Source organism: Leiobunum rupestre, chromosome 8 (assembly GCF_980474605.1).
Source record: "Leiobunum rupestre chromosome 8, qqLeiRupe1.1.hap1, whole genome shotgun sequence".
Classification (NCBI taxonomy): Eukaryota; Metazoa; Arthropoda; class Arachnida; order Opiliones; family Sclerosomatidae; genus Leiobunum; species Leiobunum rupestre.
The window spans coordinates 57378645-57403578 of record NC_143391.1 but is presented as its reverse complement, the minus strand read 5'-3'; the positions used below and the strand labels follow the sequence as shown (position 1 = coordinate 57403578).

At 34.8% G+C, this 24934-nt stretch overlaps 1 long non-coding RNA gene across 1 annotated transcript; it reads right to left on the bottom strand.

The window, feature by feature from the left end:
• Window positions 1–15950: 15950 nt before the first annotated feature.
• LOC149933772 (uncharacterized) lies at window positions 15951–16438 on the bottom strand. Its single transcript, XR_016473041.1, has 3 exons — window positions 16367–16438; window positions 16176–16296; window positions 15951–16079 (listed from the first exon to the last, which is right to left on the bottom strand). It is a non-coding gene; the product is annotated as an uncharacterized LOC149933772 (long non-coding RNA).
• Between the last annotated feature and the right edge of the window lie 8496 nt (window positions 16439–24934).

The window sequence follows — 24934 nt, the reverse complement described above, 5'->3', positions numbered from 1 at the left end:
TTTTTAAATTTAAAAAATTATTTTATTAAAGGTTTAATGTTTCTTATCAAAACCATTCCTTCACCAGTTATATAAAGTTTCAAAATAACATACAAAAATAACATTTTGAATAAAAAATAAAATCATAATATCTCCTTCACCAAAAAAATTATTAATTCCCGTTTTTTAGTAAAAATTCAATTTTGGAAGTTAAAAGTTTAAATCTTAGGTTATTTAAAAATAAAGTATTTACTCGATTTTCAGAAGAGATTTCATTTACGATAACTATGTTGTTAAATGACACCTGTTTTGCAAAGTTTTTTGTTACATGTTTTTTAGATTTATAATTAAAAGACAACTTTATTTTACAATTCATCATTTTCACATTCTAAATAACCATAGGGGACACTAGAAATATTATCTTGTAGCACACGTTTACAAAAAGTCTTTTTGAAAGTTTTACTTCAGTTGCCAACACGTAAAAGCATTTTGTACTTATCTTTTATTACGTTAAAGGGAATTTTCACCTTAAACTCGGTATTTGGCACAAAAATCATTTGTTTGAAGGCGTCGAAATGTATGATTTCTGAATTTTCCCTGGTAAGAGTTATTCCTTTAATTTTTATAATTGTCTGATTATTTTCAAGTTTATAGCTGTAGCTTTTTGGTCCAGTCGATACGAATTTTGTGATATATGAATTCGGAGTCTCGCACGTAAGTTCACCTAAATTACCACCGAGGGGGGGTAGCCACTCGTGTGGTTTATGTGTAAATTTTATTCCGTCAGTGTCATAATAAATTACACGCTTTCCCAGCTTATTAATTAACTTATGCAGATGAATACGACCGTAACTGGTAACAAAGGAAGCCACAATAACATTACCTTTTGAAAATGTTGGGGCTAGCTCACTTTTTTTTATAGCTTACCATGGCAACATCGTTGTTGATTAAATGAAAGTCTGTTAATTTATTCGATGTGTCTGCTATAATCTCAGTTAATTGGGAGTATCTATGTATAATTTTAGTTGATGATTTATCCATTCTTAACGCCATTCTGCCATATAACGAATTTTGCGCCAATTTCTCGGAAGTTCTTAAGGATGGGTTATCAACAATTTCCTCAGGCTCTAACCTTACTCCATCAGCTTCGTATATCGCGTCTAAATACTCTTTTTGCTCTTGATATGTTTTAATATTGGGTGGAAATCCTGAATTTTGAACTTTTGCTCTAAAAAAAATGTCAATATATGGTTTGAAAAAATTGGTTGTAATATTGTAATGGTATACTTCGAAAATTTCTAACAGTTTGTAGTTACATTCTTTTATTGAGTAGTAGATTTCCACCGAAGGTAAGACTACCGTTATAGCGCGTTCGTCAATACTGTGGGTACATTTGTCATCGATATTTATTACACAACTTCTGCATAAAGGATAATAAAGTTTTTTATTAAATCGGTATGGAAGGACGGGTAAGTAGAGGTCTCTGGGGGGGGGGGGAGGATTCGACAACTAATTATTCCAAAATACGCGTCCGGTGCATAATCAAAGTTGTGCGTGATAACTTTAACATTTTTACAACCGTATTCCATTTTTTGTAAGCAATACGCATACAGACTACAAAAATCAAAATATCGGATTTGTTCTCCAAGTAAGGGTTCAACTTCATAGTACAGCTTAATTGTTTCTACACGCCCACCCACTAGCGAATCTCTAGGGTTAATTTTAGTAATAATTTTAATTGTATTAAAAAATACTTTCGCCTCGGCATTTTTTCTCAACAGTTCTAATATTTCACATTCAAAAATTTGAATATATGTGTGGTTTGGTAAATTTTGTTCAATAAATTCTTTTCGATCTAATTCTCTTTCTCTAATTTCTTTGAATGTTTTTCCTACAATTGAATTAAAGCTCGAGCCAGAAAAATGTTTTGGACAACCGTGCCAGAAATCACCCATTACATCAATTACTATGGGTGGATTTTCACAGTAGCCATCTACAAAATACGGACCTACAGCCTGTTCCCCAGCTGCGGATCTGACAGTTTGCAAAATTAAATTATTTTCCTTCTCGTACCAAGATAAATATTTTAATGCAATCTCGCTTAGATTCTGTCTACTTGCCAAACCGATAGCAGGAATAGTACATAAGGTATATGGTTCTAAAAACTTGTCGATAAATACATTATTAAGTGCCCCGGAAAGAGAAATACCCCCATAATTACTGATATCAATTTCAATTAGTTCTTTATATAAGATGCGAAATTTCTGCATAGCTAAGCGTAATAAATTACAATCTAAAAGACAATACGCTCTGGATTCTGATTTAATACAATAGACCGGTTCGAGCTGTTTGTGTGAATACCATTTTTTAAATTCTCGGTATTCAAATTCTTTCATTTTATTGGGTTCAAAGTATTTTTCGTCCGGAATTTTACCTGAATAGTTCAAAGTGTCTTTCGTCCAAAAAATATAGGGAAAATATCCTTTAGATTGAGGCAAAGAAAACATTTTAGGAAAATGTCTTAGTGGAGCACTAACATAGTTCAAAGAATCTACAAATCGAATGTCTACACTTTTAACATAAATAGTGAGTATCTTGGCTCCATCGTAAATAACCTCGGGAATGACATGATTAATTAATTTAGAAATAATAAACATTCCGTCGAAAGATCTTAGATTATGGGCCATTACGATGAGGTTGGTAAATTTTGGCCTAATAGTTTTTCTCTTTCGTTTCCCATCAGTAAGTAAAATAGTTTCATGTTGAAACAAAAAAATTGAGAAAGTTGTTTACACAATATTGTCCTTCAAAAACCGTAGTTTCCACAGGCTGATTTAAAATTTCGCTTTGGGCCACTAGCAGAACAGGTTTATGTATATTATTCTCGATTATGGTTTCAATATCGAAATATACATAGGCTCTTGGATTCTTTTTAAATGTAGACTGTTTAACATAATGTTGGTTTGGAGGATGTTCAAATTTACAAGAGTTGCAAGCTGTTTCACATTTGTGAGTTTTTGAAGTTTCAAATTGAACACAGCATTTTTCGCATCTGTGGAAAAGCTTGCAAGTTTCATTTTTTAGGTGAAAACTATAACATTCCCCTTGTTTTAAATATCTATTGCAAAGTTTACAACGAATTAAAGGAATTTCTAAAATTTCGTGAAATTCTCGACCTAAACACCTTTTACATTTTATATTTCTAGTGTCAAAGCAGGGGTGTTTGTTTCTATGTGTGGTGGAATAAAATTTTTTTTCACAATCTAAACACGAAGCTACACCGCCCCAAATGGAATGTAGAATTTTAGCTAAATGAACGTGCGTGCCAATTTTTACAAGTAGAATTTTATTTTCGGCAGGGGGAAAACCCTTGAAATAAATTTGAAAATTTTCCGTGGCGTTAAATATTATTATCTGATACTTTGGGGCTAAAAATGTCTGAAATTTAGCTATATCACCAATTTCTACAGCCCCTTGAGCAATTCCTACATCATCGTGCAATTTCTTAGCGGCTTTAGTTTGTAATTTACTACGAAAGAATGTTAAGGCTCTATATTCTTTAAGAACACTTGTTAATGGAAGTTTTTTCTTTTTGTACTCGGCAATTTCACAAAGTTTTATTCCGACCACAAGAGCTCTCGCCACGCACAAATTATCGATATTGTTTATATAGTAAAAATTGGTTTTAGTTTTCAAAAAAGCATCAAGATCGATAATATCTCTGTTTTTTAAAGCTAAAAATATTTTTCCCATTTTCTGTGGGGATTTCAAAAGAATTATACTAAATTTAATTTCTCCATCTAGTAAGAAATCTTTTTTCGATTGAGCAACGCGAGCTATATGGTTAAATATTCGAGAAACAGTTAACTGATCAATTTTAATAAATTTAATGTTAATTGGATGTTCTAAATTTTCCGATTGAATTGCAAATCTGAGGAAATCGAAACCGGGTGCTTGTTGTCTTACGTATTTGATAATTTTAAACAGAATCTTTTCAAATACTGTAAAAAATAAATGTGTGGGGATTTCGTTTAAGTCTATTAGCTCTAGGTCAATATCCAATTGTTTACATTTAAACTTTTTTGAATTTCTAGGGCTTAATTTTTTAATTTTATAAAACTTTTTATAATTAAAACTGTTTAACGATGAAAAGTCTAATTGAGAGTCCGAATCGTAATCACTGGAGTCTTCCATATTCTAATTTCGTTTCCAGGTCTAAAATATTATTCTAATTACTATTAAGAATAATTAATTAATGAGTTTAACTTGCCTTCGTGGGTGGAACAACAATTTTTCCTTCCGTCTGCTCAATTAATTTTTTCAGCCTGTTTGTTGAGTTTATGATTCGAATAACATCCATGGATAGGGTGTTAGCTAAGAATTTCACCCTTTTATAATCACCCTTCCAGAGTTCATCTTGGGGAAGATGTTTGATGTTTTATATGAATATATCTGGATATCTAGATATAACCCCTTGTCGCTCGCTTTTTTTCTCGGAGTTTTAGTTTCGTAAGACACTCCCCCTTTCTTGACTTTCACTGATTGTTCGATTCCAACTTCTTCGATGTTTGACATGCGACGAACCTCTTGAATATAGTCCCCATCTGATTCGTCCGACTCTGAATAACATCTCCTCTTCGGGCCTATCAAAAACTGAAACTACCTGACTCGCGGAGATTTGACTATTACTTGTGGAAGCCATTTTAACCTGTTATGATTCAATAGTAAAATTTTGCCATTTTATACCAAATGTATTTCTCATTAATTTTTTTCAAAATATAAAACCTTGAATATTAAAGTGATTAATACTACAAGGATAGAACCTAGTTATAATTTATCAGTATGTAAACGGTATTTAAAATTGTTTGTGAATAACAATTTAAATATGTAGACATGTATAAAAATATAAAATTATTAATTATTTTTTTGAAGGACTTTATATTTAATTTCGTGACAAAAAAGACAACGCCCTAAGAGTTTTAATATTTTTTTTTGCTTTAAAAATCGATTATAGATGTAAGAATTTTGGTAATTACAGGGTTAGATGTTTTAAAATTCTATGGGAAGAAATATATTTCTGCGAGGTATAAAATTTAAACGAAGGGATAAAATTATATTTCTGCAGGGTGTATTTGATAAAAAATTGTCTTTTGACTTGATTTTAAAACAGGTTAAAATCAGGATGTAAAAATTAAATATTCTGAAATTTTTTCTTATAAAAGCGTGATTTTCAACGTATTCCTTTTATAAACCATGGGCTCTCGCGAAGTTTTGACTGTTTCTGGTAAGATTTCTCATCCTCTCGCTATTAACCCTTTTTCACTAAAATATTTAGCTTTACGTAAAGTTAGGAATTATAACCTTTTTAAAATTAACGATATTTCAATTAGAGTTGGAAATTACTGTATGAGAACTGTCTTTCTTGAGTGTAAAGCATTAATAGAACCCTTTAAAAAAATTGTTTTTGCCTGTCCCTTCATAAAAAATTCTTTCAAATTATTGCCAGCTGTTTTCGCTTCGGTTTTTTCTAGAAGAATCAATAACAATTCTTGTCTATTTGACGTTCATTCTGTTAATTTTGTCTGTCCCCACGAGGCTTTTGAGTTTGACGGCTTTTTGTTCCACACTCAATCCTCTCTTGAAGGCTGGTTTTCTTACGAAATTTTACGCCTAATTGGAAAACATATGCGCCTATATCAAAATTTTAATAAGATCCCATGGTTTCGCCAACACAAAAATCGTAGGAGCCTTCAACGTGACCTTTTGTTACTCTTTCAATTACAACAAGTTTCCTTTTTTCGAAAAAAACTATTATTAATTACAACTGACTTTCGCCTAACGAGATATACCATCCGTTTAGAATTAGGCATGATCGTTCTATTTTTTATTAATGATTTGGATCGACAAGAAGATAAAATAGTTACAACTTTAGAGTAAGGAATACTAATTTCAAAAAAAAATTACAATAATTAAAATAAATATTTTTATTTTTAGTTGCAAATTATCTCGACCAAATCACAATTTAAACGATCGTCGGCAACTTTTCCAACTGCGACTCAAGGTATTTACAATAATTTATTTATTTTTTTAAAAAACTAAAACTATTTATTTTTTGAAATAGGACTCAAACCTTATAAAATTTTAATTTTTTATTTAAAGACTTTTTTGTGTTTTTATTTTTTTATTTGTTTATTTTGGTGAAAGATTTTAATTTTTGAAATGTTTTATATTTTTTATTTTAAATGTTCTTATTTTAAAAAGTTTAAGTGTTTTTTAAATATGTTTTCCAAATCAACTAGCTTTATTAATTTAATTCAGGTGGTGGAGGTTGTTTTTAATATTTCATAATCTACTTTTTCTTTTTTAACTAGCTTTATTAATTTAATGTTGGGATTGGTGTAAAGTTCTTTTTTCTCTATATTATAAATCCTTTGTTTTCATCTTTTTTATCCAACGCATTTTCAAGAAATTTTATTATTCTTATCTTTTTTGTTTTTTCATCTCTTGCGCTATATACCCTTGAGCCTAACCGCAATCTTAAAAGTCTACCTGAGATTATTAACATTTCTTTTCTATAGCAAACATTCTTTGTTTTCATCTTTTTTATCCAATAAGTTTTCAAGAAATGATATTCTTATCTTTTTTGTCAGGTATCAAATTTTTTGGTTAAATTAATTGTCTGATATAAATATCTTTTTGTTTTTTTATTAATATTACTTTTTTATATTTATTATTATTATTATTATTATTATTATTATAATGATTATTTAAAACATTTCTTGAAAATTTCTTGTTTAAAACCGATTTCAACAAAGTTCATCTGGGATACAATCTATCGCCTATATCAAACGAACCATTGATTATTTATTATTCTTTCTGATTTTTTTCTACTAATATCGGTTAAACTTTAATGTTTTATGTTTTTTTTGGTAATTGAATAGTATATTAACTGAAAATTGTATAAGTACATTTTGTACTAGGTTGTTTTTAAAAATTGAATATAATTGTTTTTATTAATTTATAAAAACTTGTTTAAGAAGGATAGGGATAATTAGTTAACCTTAGTTGTATTAAAAAATTAATAATTATTCCCAAAGGCAATATTTTTAAATTTTAAAAATATATGTCAGGCTTAAACTATAAAATCTCAATGTAAAGGATTTTACCAAAAGAAATCTAGAATCAAGATGTCTGGTGAATTTCATCTAAAGCCTGTACTTTCTTTGCCGCGATCTTTAAAAATTCTCTCTTTTCGAGTAGTAAGAATGTTTATTCTTTTGTAATACTCGTCAAATTTCGCGATGGAATCACAAGAATTTAAAGTCTGAACTTCATATGTTAGATCAAATTCAACATGTTGGTACTGTACAACATTCGATCTGTTTTAATTCAGACATTCTCGAACTATATACTTCCGAAGCGATTAAGACCAAAACCAGTGTTTTTATTCGTGCGATGTTAGAGCAACAAAAAGAATTCTTGTGGTAAATATTTTTTAGATATATTCGTTTTTAATAGGTTAATTTATTTATATTTATAAATTCTAGCCTGAATTTCCAACCCGACATCTTGTTTTGTACCGAAGAGGAAAAATACCTTCTACGAATTGATGTAATTATAATTATTTTTATTATACACTTAAAATATTTTTAACATTGTGTTTTTATATTTTTCAGCCTTCAAATTATTTATACAACCTTCTTTAATTCTTTATTATTAATTTTTTTTGTTAGCTTTTAGTTTTATTGGTAGTGTTTCATATGTTGTTAAGTGTTTAAAAAATATATTGAAATATCATAGTTATTAAATATTACAATAACTAATTGTGTTTTTTTGATTACTTAAACTAGCATTGTTTTTAAAATAATAAAATATTTGCGAAAAATGAAAACTTATTTATATTAGTTTAATTATTTAAAGTATTTTGGGTGGGGCCAAAAGTTGCCAAGGATATAAAGCGAAGGTCGCGAATACGTTTCCCCATCTCGCAAATAACTAATTAGCATTTTAAACGGCGAAAAAACGAAAAAAATGACACCAAAAGTAAATAAGTTGACGTAATCGTGGGGGTCACATATTACCGCCGATATCTCGGTTCGACCTTGTCCGATCGTGACCAAACTTGTTGGTGTGATAGACCGAGGCTTAGGGGTGGTGGACAGGTGTCAGGCGTCGAGGTCAAAGATCAGCTTCAAGGTGAAATTTGAGATTTAAATATTTTCGATTTTTCCAAGGACAAAAATTTTTTGTTTTTGGAAATATTTTTGGGGGGTGGGGGGTTGTTTTGGTGGCCATCTTGGCGGCCATCTTGGATTTTTACATGTTCATATTTAGTTTTATACTACTCTCCGAACAGGCCTTACTACTTCGAGCTCTCCTACGGAAAGACGCTCTGTTCATCTGGGACTCCAATATGCAAATCGTGTACGACTCTCTGAAAGATTTAATAGCACGCGCTCCAATTCTCACAATATTCGACCCAAATTGTCCGTGCAAGATTACTGTTGATGCAAGCTCGAACGGCATTGGTGCGGCACTTTTACAAAACCAGAGGCCAATAGAATATGCATCGACCACTCTAACTCCTACCCAGAAAAATTATGCGCAAATAGAGAAAGAGCTTCTGGGTGTTTTATTCGCATGTGAAAAGTTTCATTATTACATAGTTGGAAGACACGTAAATATAGAAACTGATCATAAACCGCTTACTTCGATTGTCCATAAGCCTATGCATATGTTGTCGCCACGCCTACAGCGGATGGTTTTACGTTTAATGCGTTATAATTTCACACTCTCATATGTTCCAGGAAGCAAACTTCCAATAGCAGATACGCTCTCTCGTGCGCCCCTCGCACACATGATCATGGATACCAAGGAAATGGAAGGGCCCCATGTGGCCATACATGCTTTGACAGTTCTTTCAGAACAGAAACGTAAAACTCTACAGAACTCGACTAAAGAAGATTCGACACACCAAATGTTGTCTACTTATATTCAGCATGGCTGGCCTTTTTCGCAGAAAAAGGTGCCTATGGACGTTTCTGCTTATTGGCCAATTAAAGAGGAGCTGCACGAGGCTGATGGACTGATCTACCGGGGCAACCGTTTAGTCATACCAACTATCATGCGGAAAGAAGTTATGAGACAACTCCACGCAGTTCATCAAGGTGTCACAGCCTGTTTAGCTAAGGCAAAGTTGCATGTATACTGGCCACAGATAACTACAGACATCACCGACTTTGTTCGTGCCTGCCCTATATGTCGGAAAAGAGACCCTGCTAATCCAGCCATTCCGATTCAACCTTACCCAGTGCCTGAGCTTCCCTGGGAAACCGTTGGGACGGACCTCTTTCAAGTCGAAGGTGCAAAATTAATCTTACTCGTTGACTATTTCTCTAAATTTATAGAGGCGAAGGAGCTGCACACAACAACAACTTAGACCGTCATAGAATTTTAAGGCCACATTTTGCGAGATATGGGGCTCCTCAACGACTAATATCGGACAACGGGCCGCCCTTTGGTTCGTATAAATTTAAAGAATTTTTAAAGGAATGGGGAGTGCAACATCTTACCAGCAGTCCATACTACCCTAAATCTAATGGTATGACAGAGGTCTATTCAGACAATAAAAAACCTATTGATCAAAGCCAAACAAGATGACCGAGATCTACATTACGTATTAATGGAATACCGTTCTACAACTATTGGTCGTTTGCCTACCCCCGCACAGATGCTCATGGGCCGCCAGTTACGAAAGATTCGTGAGGTATTGCACCAGAGACAAGGCACTATGATTCAGACTCAAAAAGCACTGCGGAATCCGATTCCATTCGAGTTTCAGCCAGGAGACCAAGTTTATTATCAGGCGGGACACCGATATTGGCTACCGGCTACCATACACTCCAAAGCAGCGGAACCACACTCGTACATCTTACTTACATCAGATGCAAAAATGATCCGTCGGACCCGTATGCATTTACGCCCACGTCACCAACATGAGTATGACTCAAACCCCAAGCAGTCAAATGGCAAGAGCTTAACGGAATGTCCTCAGAACTCAAAGAACATACAGCCAGTCACGAAAAAACCAGTGAATGACGAGACAGGCTACCAAGGAGGTAACGTTATTATTACAACAACACAACCACTAATTCAAGACTCTTTTCAAGCACCTGTAAGGCCGAGGACTGACTGGGAAGAAATTGGTCAGAATCGATACGCACAAACAGGCCGTGAGATACCTCTACAACATCAGTGAGACATCACCCAACTACCCTAGAAAGGTCGATTATACCTTTAGTGCCCTCTATGAAACCAGATCGTCACCTACACGATGACGGCCCTATTCTACAAGAAACTCCAACTAAATCATTGACTACACGTATCGAACCACGGAGTAATGCGGACACCAGCGCATTGCCAGCAATACCGCAACGTCATATACTACCATCGCCGTTTCCGTCAAGATGCCCTCCATTCACACAACATCCAGAAACGAATAGCAGAGAAACAGAAGTCACTACTCGTTCTGGCCGTATAGTCAGGAAGCCTTCGAAATTTTTATATAAAAAAAGGGAAGTTGTAATATTTGAGTATCGTGCCTTAAAAACCTTAAACTACTTAGTGTAATATTTATCGATAGATGGCGCTCGGAGAGTTACTATTTGACTTCCGTTCCCGGCTTCCGGTTTAAGTGATATATATATAGCCTTGTAAAATATGAGAATTGACTCTCCCCTTCATAACTATGTAATAAAGAAATATGCTTTTATAATTGAACTGCCTCGTCATACTTCACTGCTAATACTAAATGTTCTTAATTATATTTCAGGATATTTAATTTACCGCTGCTACTCAAACCATCAATGCTCTTCTTGCATAAGTCAACTCAAAAAGACCATCAAATTGTTGACCCAACAAATCTGCTCTCTTACTTTAAAGCGTTCAAAACATCATAGAATTCTTCTATCAGCACCATCATCGTACCAACTGATAATTTCCTCAAATTTGTAACAGAGACAAATGAAGTATTTGACACCAGTTTTAAGCTTTTATCGCACATGACAAATATTAAAAGGACTTTCAAGGGAGAGCTTTTGAGGGTGTGAGGGGGTTGGAAGTCGATTCAAAAAACGTCACAGGAACCGTCAGCATGACGTCATCAACGAAGTTTTCAAACACTCGCATTTTTTTTCGCCGTAAATAGTACCACACACAAAAAAGGTTTACACACGTGGTATGCCAGTTATTATTGTGATACTGGTGCTTTGTACTAGTGTTCGTTTAAGCCTAATTATGGCATCGGAAATTAAGTGTTTTTGTAAATCAAATTGTTAAGCAAAAACCGGGCGAAATGTTTGTATATTTCGGGCGAATGGAAGAAAATGTACAAATCAATGTTATTGTGGGAAAATGTTCTTAGGGTGCAACAATGGAAAGCCAGATCCAATGTTTGAGGACAAAGAGTCCAAAAAAGCTACGACGAAGCCAGTAAATCGTAAGATTAAAGAAACAACACCCCAAAGAAAAGTTTTAAAGAAAAGCAATGGAAGCGTCTTTAGTTGGGATCAAGTAAGTTATTAAAATTCCAATGTTTTTTGTGGAAATTTCTTCGAACATTGTTACATTGAATGGTGTTTTTAGGAGAATTCAAAATTATCATCAGGTGGGGCGCGAGATGTAAGATGTAGTAAACAAAATTTTTGATAAGTATCCGCAATTAAAAACACAAGTGAAACTGCTGCCACCATCTCTAAAGATGGGTTTATGTACAAATCTGTTGGCGAACAGACTAACGAAACCAATCCAATTGAATCAACTTCACCGACTTCCGATGCCATATCACCAAATTCTCCAACATTACCACCATCCGATGCCGAAACACCAAGTTCTCCAACTCCACTGCCCAATGATGTTCCTTCGTGGTGTTATTGTTTGAACTGCACAATTATGGATACACCAATTGAAAATAAATGCTGTGCAAGTAAAGGTATATATTTAGTTTACAAATTTAGTTAGCAACAGTGCACAGATTTTTGAACTTTGGCATAGATTGACAAACTCTGGAAGAACTATTTAGAAATTTTATTATTTTAATTCAGAGGAACTGGCTGTGTAACTGATGGAAGATTTGGAGAAATTATTCTCGATAGAGTTCTACTACAAATTCAAATGCAAGTTAGAAGGGATGTAGGTAACTACCGAAACCTAGATGATAATCTATACTTTAGGTATGCGGCTTACAAGCAATTCACTGCTTGGCAACTTGGCCCTCTTGGAAGATACAACAGGAGAGTTGTTCCATCCTGCGCAGTAATGCGAATACGCAGAGAGTTTCCTAGTCAAAATGGCTGGTATCAAGGATTTCGAGAAGTTGAACTTGTTCGTAACGGTATAGGCGAAGGTGTACCAAGAGGTAGAGGTAGATTTGGAAGAAGAGGTAGGGGCAATATGTAAATCATATTACAAGTCTCAAGGAAAAGTAGTTTAAATTTCATATGTAAATTTAATGCAATATTTTTAGTCAAAAAGTTTAATAAAAATTTTATAAAACTAAATCTATTTAGTAAATCTCGATTTAGCCTTACGCAACATTATTAATTCTTCTTTGCTAGGACATAGTGGTTCATTCTTTAGGAGGGATATTTTATTAAGGTCCATTGGAAACATTTCAGTGCTGTTTCTCACCACTTCTTTAGATAAAGTGATATCCATTAACTCTTGTAACTGATGAGTTGACTTGGGAATTTTCACTGGTACAACAGAATACTTGGTAGTGGCTTTGGAGTAGTTTCGTTTATACCTGGAAAATAGATGGGAACAGTAAAATATAAATTGTATTTCATCATATTTTATTTAAAATTTACTATTAATAAAAAAAATACCTTTCAGATTCATTTTTGTCAATCGTAGTTGGTCGATATACATTTCCATTGAAGTCAATGGCAGCTAATATATTTCTAATCATATAAGATTTGTTTCTTTATAAAAGACCTTTATTAGTTCATATTCAACAAACATAGCTAAATACTCATACCTAAATGGCAATTTTTTCAAAGCATATGAAAGAATAAGGGAGTGAAACGATTCCAATGATCCAGTGTGTCTAAAATTGTACGTAACATTTTATATATATGAACCAAATAATTATATGCACTCCAATAAAACCATTCCCTAGACTGTCTCTCACAACGTGGTTTTGTTGATCGAAAAAGAATCCATTTTATTTGTACACATCATGCGATCACAAACTTTAATATCGCTTTTGATTTTATTGGAGCACATAACCAACCATCTTACTCTTACCGAAAATTTTCATAATAATGGAAATCTTTTAAAAAACCTTTATCACAAATTATAGACTCTAATTTGTGGTAAGCAACACTGTCATATTCAATGTAAGTTTTATCTTGGTTTTCTATATCATCATGATAACAGGCTCCCATTCCCCAATCATGGTCGTCAGTTATGTGATGAAGAGATGTCAGCCACAGATCCTATAATTTTTTTTTACTAAATTAAAAAATGGATTTTTAAAATCGAATCTTTGGAGGAAATATATTTTTAAAATAAATTTATTGTGAATTTCATCCGTTTCTGCGTCTTTTTTAATTTAGTTTTTAACAATGTGCTTAACGGCCTAGGTTTTCTTCTGCCTGACCGCCTATGAATTTACTTCCCGACAGTGCAAATATCCTGGTGGTAGGCCAACCGCAGAACAAGTTGGCCTACCACCAGGATATTAGCACTGTCGGGAAGTAAATTTACAGGGATAATGAACCCGGAAAATACAATACCTTCAAGCTATTCAGCTTCCAAAACTACAACTTTTTCCAATTTACAGTCATTAGAAAAAATTTTAACTCAAATTTTAAAACAATAAAAACTACGCTGAATAGTTTCAAGGTACTGTATTTTCCGATTTCATTATCCCTTTAACAATTGATCTATTTTTTATCGTTTAGGTTACTGCTATTTGAATTCTTACTATCATGTAATCTTCATCTTGCTCACAGTTTTCGGCTGTCCACCAAAAATGGTTTATGAGATCATCAATCCATTCAGTTATGGGTTTCCCACCCTTTTCTTTACTTGCCTTAGGATAAGTCAAAGATTACACCATACAATATAAATTTAAGGAAATGGTTTAGAATTATTACCTTAGTTTGTCTTTTTCTCAAATTTTTGCAGCATGCCAGATATCATGCGAATGCTTCACGTTCGGATACTCTGTTCCTAGAAATAAAAAAAAAAGCAATCAATATCACCTGAGATTAAAACCACGGCCCTACAATTTAAAATCCAATCTAAACTTGTCGCAAAGATACTAACTGTATTCAACTGATTCAGTCACTATTGTGTCTCACGCTTACGATGGTAGTGCTAAATTTAATTAGTACACTAATGACTGGAAGTTATCAGCTTTTGAGTAATATAAAAAATTAATAAAAGTTGTTAAACCTCTTACTCATTATTTTCCTTATTTGGGTGTGTCCATCAGTTATAATTTCAGAAATCTTGCAATGCTTTGTCAATTTCTCCATGACTCTTCGGAAACACAGTGGCTCCATGTTAACACTTTTTTGGTCTGTTTCACACTTCTCAGCAAACTCTATTGCCAAAATTTTATTTGTGTTTAAATCAATTGTTGTTACAGTACATAGGCCAGCTGAAAATCCTGGTGAATCCAATCTTGCGTCCAGAGCGACAACTAATGGTTCATTACATCTAGTTAGTAGAGAAACCTGAAGTGTATCCCAAAATTGCAAAACCGCTGGGTAGCAACTTTCATTGCACAGCTTGTACAACAAAGTGTGGCTAATTTCTTGAAGACCCAAGAATGACAGGAATGATTCCAACAATTAAAACAATAATATATTAAAATGTAGCCACTTGAATATACAAAGGTCAAGGTTCAAATTTAAGCTGGTTTACCAGTACATGTCTTTGAAATTACAAAATATACTAAATCTGTTTTAAAAAAAATTACCTTAGTGAACGAACTGCCAGAATATAACATACTCGAAGCTAATTTAAGGTTTAAATTAGAATCTGCAGAGGTCCATTGGCCTTTATGTGGAGATGATTTCTTATATGTCCATGATACATACAGAATTGCTCCTTTAAAATACTTTTTGAAAACTACTGGCCTTCCACATTCTTCTACCTCACAAATTGTAGGAATTGTGCAAACAATTTTTCTGTTTCAATCATACATAGAGAAGAATTCACATTTTCCTCGTGTGCATTTCGATGTTCAGTGGAAAGATCATTTTCTGAAATATTCTGATAATGAGAACTTCCAAATGAGCCACTACAAAATAAAGAATTGCATTAATAAAGTAATTAATATCTCCAACTATAAAAAAAAACCTTACTTCAATTCTAACCTTTCACTTAAAGGTACATGTTCTTGAAAACTAAAGTTTAATTAAAACGAGGATCAGCTAGGCTAATACCCGAGACACCACCTTAGGCCTAAGTCATCAAGCGACTTTTGAAGCCTTTAATTCAGGTGGCCGGGTTATAATGCGTAGGAGGGTGGTGACAAGCCCTGCATGCCACGCGTTCGAGCCAACAGCTCCCTACACTAACTACTACCGTTAACCTCAACAAGTTTTTATGGAAGGGGAAACCGAAGATCTCGGGGGAAAACCCCTTAAACCAGTGGGGAGAGAACTTGCAAACTCTACTTTCAGTAGAATCCGACTCCATTACTTTATATAATAATCAGGGTGATCAAAAAGTCGCGATATACTTAATGCCGAACTCGTGGCGACAACCAAAGAAAATACGTACTGAGTAACACGTTTTTAGGGCATTACGGGCCTGAAACTTGGCTATACAGACAGCGCCAAATTTTTACGCGGCGCTCTCTGTAAATAAAACGAACGGCGTCCGAATGAAGTTTTTTGAATCGACTTCCGTACCCCTCACACCCCCAAAAGCTCTCCCTTGAAAGTCCCTTTAAAGGACGTTTGGAGAGATTCATCACCCGAAGAATTGACAAGAAATGGTTTAAAGCTACCAAAGATTCTCCATGTGCAACTGCATACCAAAACATGATATCTTTTTTCATAGAATTCTGCATACATAGTTCCCTTAAAAAACAAGATCTCGACCATGAATACATGAAAACCCAGAAAACATTAGATAGGAAACTATTAAAAATACAACATTAATCTCATTTTACCTACTTCAAGGTTTCCTCGTATTTTTTTATTTATTCCTCTCTAATTTATATTATTTACATCATATTTTTAATTTATTGTGTTCTCGTTAAGCCTCGGCCATTTCATAAAATTTCCAATGAATTTCCTTGGTTAATCAAACAAATTAATTCTTTTCGTATTAAAATATTATAAATAGTCCGCTTTCTTGTACTTACGTTTCTTTATTTTTCATGGAATTGAATTTTATAAATTTTAAATTAGCATAATTCAACTATGTTCAACAGCCATGACTGTGAAAAATATTTTCCGGGTATTTACAAAATTTAAAAATTTTCCAGTAGCGACATCGTGTGTCGGATAGTTTCGTAACCTCTCCTATGGGCGCGCGCTCTCAAAATCTTGTACGAAATTTTAACGTTACGGGAATAGGAAGAGACGCCTCTCATAATCTTCACACTCTCTGGTTATAGTTGTTTAAGTTGGGGCCCTTTGTCTTCTGGCAGCCCAAAATATTAGACCCCAATCCGCCACTGCGTCTTCATGTAGCTCTGGTAAAGTGTCTTGTAGAAAGGTTAAGTACGACTCACCATTTAGTCTTGGTGATACACTCTAAGAAATTACCGTAACCGAACGGTAATTCACCCTAAAATTTACAGTCATATGAACGTATCAAATTTTGTGGTAAAATTAACGGTCAAATTAGTTTTATGTTACTTAACGGTAATCTGATATTTAAAATTACGGTGAAAGGGAACTTGAAAATTTTGATAGTTAAATAAACAGTGATAATATATATTTTTAACTTTACAATAACACAACATTAAATAAAAGTGTTGAAATAAGTTTTTATCCCTAGAGCTGGTGGGAAAATGTTTTTCTACGGTAACGCCACATAAAATAAAACACTCAAACGTCGAGCAAAATGGTTACTATAAGCTTAAGATTTGGAAGAACATTAAATAGTTCGTTTTATAAAGTATCCTGGCCTTCTTGTTTAAATGTGGCTCTTACGTGACAGTCTTTAACTTTTACAAATCAAGTCTTAGAGTACGCGCTTCAGACCCGAGGAATATAGGTTTTTCTAGCGCTAGTGCAAATCGCACGTGTGAAGAACATACTAATAAGGAAGTGTCTTGTGACGAAAGAGCTTCATATTATATGTTTTATTTTTATTCAGTTTATTTTATAGAATTATCTATTTAAATAAAAATTTAAGTTTCAATAGGTGTTTCCATAAAATAAAACCATAAAAAATTAAAGTATGAAATTTTTTCTCTATGTCAAGGGCTTAAGCTTTTTAATACTTTACTGGCAGGCCCATTTCGCAAATGGACTTCAAACATCAAAATCTTTATCGAGTCGAGTGCGCGCTCTTTCTATCTTCAATAACTATAGCTATAGTAACGTAGAGAAACCTTTACGTGACCTCCCGTATTATAATTTTGGCTTACTATTGCCAAAAATATCTCTAATATTTTGATATAAACAAAATGGTCTAAGAACGAACCATATGAGACAACTCTTTTAAATTGAATTCAAATTCGCGGGTTTGAGTACCGTCTCGTGGTGACGCCATCCAAAAAGGAGAGGTCAGTGGTGACCTCATAATCCACTTTCTCAAACGTACTATGATCACGGACTTTGAAATCTAAAGAGGACGGGCAATAGCAAGCCTTCCACTTCACTAACCCGCCGAGCGTAGCGCGAGTCTCCACTTCACGCCAAATTTTTGGGGATTATCAAGGTCATTGTGTTTAAATGGCGGATTGGCGCCTTTTCGTGGTGCAATTCCTTCGATCGATTTATTTACTTTTATGATGTTTTGGTGAAATATACAAGTAATTAACCTAGTTTTATATACGATTAGACGTAATTTCTATAAAAATGGTTAAAAATAAAAAAATGTATTCCCTTTGTCGAAATTGTACTATGTATTTTAAGCCTGGGTCTAAAGTAAAGGGATTCTATACATTCCCAAGACCAAGAAAGGATATTAAAAAGAGACTGCGGTGGATTAAGGCGTGCGGTCGATTTGATGAACTCCTCACAATAAATAAACTTAAAATCCAAACGTTTTACTTATGTGAAGAGCATTTTGTGGGGGGAAAGGGACCCACCAGCGATCATCCAGATCCCATGTAATTCAAAGAAATGAACGAGACACTATATCTGATGGTAAATAAAGCTATACTTTAATTATCAATTGCATTATTTTCTGTAATTTTAATCATTAATTTATGGTTTCAGAATCAGTATTATGTATTAGTATGGAAATGAAGACTACTCGTTTTAATTAAACCATGAGTTATTATTAAGCACATTCATTACACTATATAAATGAAATATTAACATTAATGAAAGACTAAGAATGTCTTAGATCTAACGCTGTCGTGCCTGGACGTCTCTGTTCTTCTGCTTGAAAAACGTAAAAGCCGGTACTGCAGAGGTTGCGCCACTAGCGGATGGACGATACATAACACTCCTCCCCTCTTAAAATAGTGTACATAGTCGTCCAAGTATTTTGGAGCGATCGTGGTACGTGTTGAGCGTCGAGGAGTTGCAGCAGTAATAGCCGATGACTCGCCGCTGCAGAATGTCTCGATATCGTGTGCAGGTGGATGCGAAACGCGATCAGTTTCTGGTGGAAGTGCCTTGGAGCGTTGACGTGGAATTCTTCAGTATGCGGAGGTTGAGTTGGTGTTGGTGATATCTGAGGCGGAACATGTTAGCGTATTTGATCGATATGGCGTCTATAAATGATACCATCTTCAGAGGATGTGCGATAAGATATTGGGCCTGTGGCGTCCACGATGGTAGCAGGTGTCCAACGAGGTCCCGTCGAATACTTACGAATGTATACCGGCTCTTTGGGTGCAAATGTACGAACGTGCGTCTGAGACTGTGCTGTAGAAGCTATTTCTTCTTGTTTATTACGCATTGACTTGTTTAAATCCGGATGCAGACGGTCCAATAGTGAAGTTAATCGGAGATTCATCAACAATTCAACTGGTGACTTTCCGGTAGTAGTACAAGGAAGTGTATGTTGTGAATATAGAAAACTTGTTTGCCAGTCGTCTTTAATAATTCGCTTTAGGGACTCTTTTTTAGTTGCAACCATGCGCTCCGCTTGACCATTAGACGATGGGTGATATGGCGCAACGAAAACTTGGCGGATGTGATTCGTCTTTAAAAAGTTGCCAAACTCTTCAGACGAAAATGTGGATCCATTGTCGGAATCAATAGTGTCTGGTAGTCCGTGAGTTGCAAAGAGAGTTCGTAATTTAGTAATGGCGCTATTCGAGGACATGGAAGACACTAGAAGGACTTCGTGCCATTTAGAATGGGAATCAACTACCAAGAAAAAGGTTTGTCCTTGGTAGGGACCGGCGAAATCTATATGTAAACGAGACCATGGTTTTTCAGTCCATTCCCAAGGATGAACAGGTACTTTCGGTGGGCTACTTCCAGTGGCGTAGCTGATGGTCCGCAGGGCCCGTGGTGAGGGGGCCTCGAGCTTCAAGGGGGGCCTCGAGCTTCGGGGGGGGGCGCTAACCTAAAAATATTAAAAAGGGGGGCCTCATAGAAATTTTTGCGAGGGGGCCTCTGAGTTCTCAGCAACGCCACTGGCTCCTTCGGGATTCTTGACAAGTGGTACACGCTTCTACTGTATGCTTAATCTCGCTGTCCATCTTCGGCCACCAAACGTAGCTACGTGCCAACCCTTTCATTCGGACAATTCCAGGATGTGAACCATGTAAAAGCTGTAGAACTTCTGATCGCAGTGTCTCGGGAATTATTACCCGACTACCCCAAAGTACACAATCACGATGGACGCTGATCTCCTCCCACCTTTGGAAATAGGGTTAAAAACGATCGTCCGGTGCGGTATCCGGCCAACCATTCAGAGCCCAGAGTGAGACTCGGGACAATACTGAATCTTTCTTTGTTGAATGAGCTATTTTAGCTGCGTCTACACATACATCGGAAACCTCCTCTAGGAGAAGAACCTCGGAAGGACAAGGTGCGTCAAATGCTGACGTCGCTACTGGAAGACGACTTAGTGCGTCGACATTTGCTAGTTCGTAGTCGTAGGCGGCCAAAAGTAAACACCAACGAATGACTCGTGGGGAGACCATCTGTGCAGCCCTGGATTAACCATTAGGCAAAAAAAGCAATTGCTTAGGGCATCAAGAAATTAGGAGCACCATCGAAATTTTATTCACTAGGCCATTACCCATTACGAGAAACTTGCGGGGGAAACACAAATCCGGATGTGTTGCATTATAGTAAAAATTTTAACAATTTTAAAGATTTGGAGAACATAATCAAAACACCTACGACTGGCAATTCGAAAAGTAAATAAAAAATTGTTTGAAATAGTTTTGTTTCAAAAAAATAAGTGTTTATTTTTATCACAAAATTTCTACTGGTACATTTTTGTACCAAAGGAACATTTTAGGAACAATGTTGATAAGATACTTGGTAATAACTTGGGGTAAGCTTATTTTAAACCAAATAAATATCCCCTCTTGGATCTTGAACTATGCCTTTAATTTTAAGAGGCAGGGAATTATCTTTAATGGTTTTTAATGGGCCATTTTTGGTGTTTTTTTTCCCACTCTTTTCTTTTAACTCTTTTCTCAAGCTTGGTGTAGATCTTTGATTTTCTTTGATGCTTGTGAAATACTTGGCCCTCAAGTACAGGGTTAACCCTTTACCACGCAACTTGAGAAAGCTTTCAATTAACTTATTGAGAATATACTTTCTTATTTCTGGGCTGTCAGGAACATCTGATAAAGCTTATATGTTGGCCCATTTCAAAATAATTTCCTTAGTTTTAAAAATTTCATCTAAAACCTTCATTTTCCTATCTGTGTTAAATTCTAGTAACGCTGTACCATTGTAAAAGGGCTCCACAATCACATTAATACTTTTAAATAATTCAAATGTTTCTTTCTTAACATATAACAAACCTCCTCTATTATTGCATGACACCCAATTTGTTATTTCCAGATTTGGAATTTCCTTGTCCATATTTCATTTAGCTTCATTAGCTGCTTCCTTTATGGCTAAACATTTTAACAGGTTGTACTTCGCAGGAACTGACTTGCAAATCGTATTAACAGTTGCACCAGAAAAGAATTGGATTTCGCTTAAGCTCTTCATTTTTGTTAATACATGTAGCTTGTGGCAAATTTGAGCTTTCCTTGTCTTGTGCTTTGGTAAGAACTATATGCAATTCATTCAAAATATTGAAAAAAATTGGCAGCGTAAATTTTTTTAAATTTTCCCTCATGGGTAAATATATCTGAAATTGTATAATAGTAATCAGCTACGCAAGGCCCCACACTAGGCCCATACATCTAGAGACTTTAATTGCCTTTAGTTCATCAACTTTATATGGAAAGGGGAAACCCCTTTAACTACAATACGTACAGGACAGGTGGTAGTATTGTAACTAAGAACAAACCAGCGCAGTTTCTGTTTTGGTCACTAGATAAAATTTCTTGGCCTTCTTTCCAAAATGGTAGCTTTATGTTTTCTGTAAAGCTTGAAAAAAGTTGAAAGCCCTCTTCCCAAAAGTCTAGCAGGGGAAAAATCTTCAAATAATTTCTTTAATTCATCTGATAAGGCAGTTAACTCCGGATAGGCTTCAGCGTTCTTCAAATCTGATAGTTTTCGCAAGCTTCTATTTACAATCTTGGAAAATTCTTCTCTTGATATTTCTAATAATAAGAAACACATTTAAGTACTGAATTACCCAATTACTATAATTACTTACTAGTTTTTTCGTTATTGCTTCTTGTTATATTTTTATTTTTCTTGGTTGTTGGGTTTGAAGTTTCCACTACTGTTAGAACATACGATTGACGAGATTGTAAATCTTTCATTATTGTAATATTATTTTCTTTCTCCGTGCTACATTGAACTTTCAAATCAACGTATTGTTGTTCAACAACACATTCTACTTTGTCTTTCTCTTCTTGTTCACTAAAATGATAATAAAATATCAATTTGCATATCAGCCATGAGCCAAGGCTTAGACTAAATATTAAAAGCAACTACTTTTAAAGACCATTTGTTTAAATACTGGACATATATCATTATCAAAATCATTTACTAACCTTTTAGAGTAAAAATGTTCAATATGTAGGTCCTGGCGTCTTTTTTTAATAGCTTTCTGATATCTTAGCGAACCGAACACTCGAGCCATTTTCAATTTTTATTTAATGACCTTGGTAATCCCCAACACTCTGGATGCCGCGAGAGGGCGCCACAGATTGCCCGTCCTCTTTAGAATGGGAGAGTTTTGTTTGGCCGACTTCTCATTTGGCCGACCACAAAATACACGTTACGCCGACTGTCCATTTGGCCGACTTCATATTAATTTGTCCGACTGAGGTTCTATAAGTTTTTTATGCTTTTAAAATGAGCCTTTTGAAGATTTCAACTGACCGAAACGTTGGAGGGGGCAATAACATTAGTTGCCCCTCCCAGCCAAGTTCTAGGGAGGGGGCAATAACATTAGTTGCCCCTCCCAGCCAAGTTCTAGGGAGGGGGCAATAACATTAGTTGCCCCTCCCAGCCAAGTTCTAGGGAGGGGGCAATAACATTAGTTGCCCCTCCCAGCCAAGTTCTAGGGATGGTCATTGCCCCCCCTTGCCCCCCCTTGCCCCCCCCCCCCTGGTTCCTACGCCCCTGGAATGGGGATCTAAGAATAATCTTTTCGCCACGAATGCGCGACCGAGCTATGGTAATCTAAGCAGACGACGTGTGTTTATTCCTTTGGTAGTCTTAACAACGCGTGCTTATATTATTGGTAGCCTTGATGACGCGTGTTATAAAATGAATAACCCTTAGCAAGGTCACGCCATTGGCGCCGAATAGTTTGTACTTAGATCTCCATTAAATAACTCTAGCTCAAAATTGGGTTTGCAAGAATCTATCTTGACACGGAGCACCTATATGTCCATAGACCAAGTTTATAATGGTTTATAACTTAAATCAAAAGTAATGTTTTTCAGTTTTTACGCCCAATTAACTTTACAGCTATAGCGGCCATCTTTTATATTTCCGAAATTAATCGCTATTTTAATAACAAATCTCTTGGCCTTTTTTTTAGTTTGAAATGTGTGAAAGCTGTCACTCTGTTCATTCTAAATTATCTTGATATAAAAGCTAAACGTCTCAGCTTATGAACATTCATATTCAAAAGTCGTCTGCTATTGTTTCTTCAACAAATAGTTGACCGGTAATAATGTAGATGGCGCTATCTTTTCTAAGCCCGAAGCCTATAATTATGGAAATCTATAAGAGCACGGTCATTTTGGGTAGTTTTAATTTTAGTTGGTCCATGAATTTGAATGTGAAATATACGGTTTGATTGTAAATTGAATGCATAATAAATGTGAAATCTACGGTTTAATTGGAAATTGAATGCATTATGAATGTGAAATCTACGGTTTGATTGGAAATTGAATGTATTATAAATGTGAAATTAACGGTACTTTGATTGGAAATTGAATGCATTATAAATGTGAAATTTACGGTTTGATTGGAAATTAAATGCATTATAAATGTGAAAATTACGGTTTTATTGGAAATTAAATGCATTATAAATGTAAAATTTACGGTTTGATTGGAAATTGAATGCATTGTAAATGTGAAATTTGCGGTTTGATTTGAAATGCTGTGCTATAGAAATAGGAAATAAAATGTTTCTATACATATCGTTTTACAGGTTGATTGCAAAGTGTTGGTTTCAGAAATGTAAAATTTACGGTTTGACTACATTACATTTTAAAATTGAACGTAAAATTCAGTATACCACAAATGTAATATTCAACATGTCTTAACCGTTATTTTACTGCAAATTCCATGTTAAATTAACTGTCATGTCACCGTTAAATAAAATTTTAAACTACTGTTAGTTTCCCACTCTTTACACAGTAATATAAATATAATTGTTACCGTATTATTAACTATAATGTAGCATTGAATTTTTTAACGGGTTGACCGTGAAATTTACGGTAATTTCTTAGAGCGTAGAAAATAAGGTCCAATTAAATGGTCACCAACAATTCCGCACCAGACGTCGAGACTAAACTGCATTTGATGTGTCCTAACCTCTTGTAAATGGAATGGGTGGTACTGGTGTCCTCGAAGGATACACCAGACAAATACATGGTCGAATCGCAATTGGGTTCCCACTTGCCTCGTACTTGTCGTAGGATCATCATTGAAGATAGTAAATACTTGTTCCTCAACGTCCTCTAGAACGTCTCCTTGCAGGTCCCTTGGGTTGTATTTTTCCAGGTTCTCTTAAGCATCTGTCAACCACCGTGAACGGTTGTCGATTAAGAAGCTGTCTTTGAGGAGAGTGCTCCAGATACAAGCGCCGCATTTCCCTGAGCGAGTCCATACATATGATGCATATCAGTATATCAGCATTCGTGAAGTACGCCGTAGCATAGCAGGTTTAAGATACGAAATGGGAATTTAATGTAATGCAAATTAGAGCCACTTACTTGTCCAAAAAATTATTAGAACATGTATTGTAGACTAAAAACAATCTTTTGTGAGACCATTAATTAGTATTTAATGGTCTCATTAAAAAGTCCCCCACAAAATAATGTTTTTAGTTTACAGGTATAATCACTTAATGCAGTTGACTTGTGTAATTAATAATTACACAAGCCAACTACAGTCAGTGTACCTGCATTCGGGGGAAAACACGGAGATGAGCTAGTTAAGTCCCAAAACGCCTCATAAGGTGTTATATT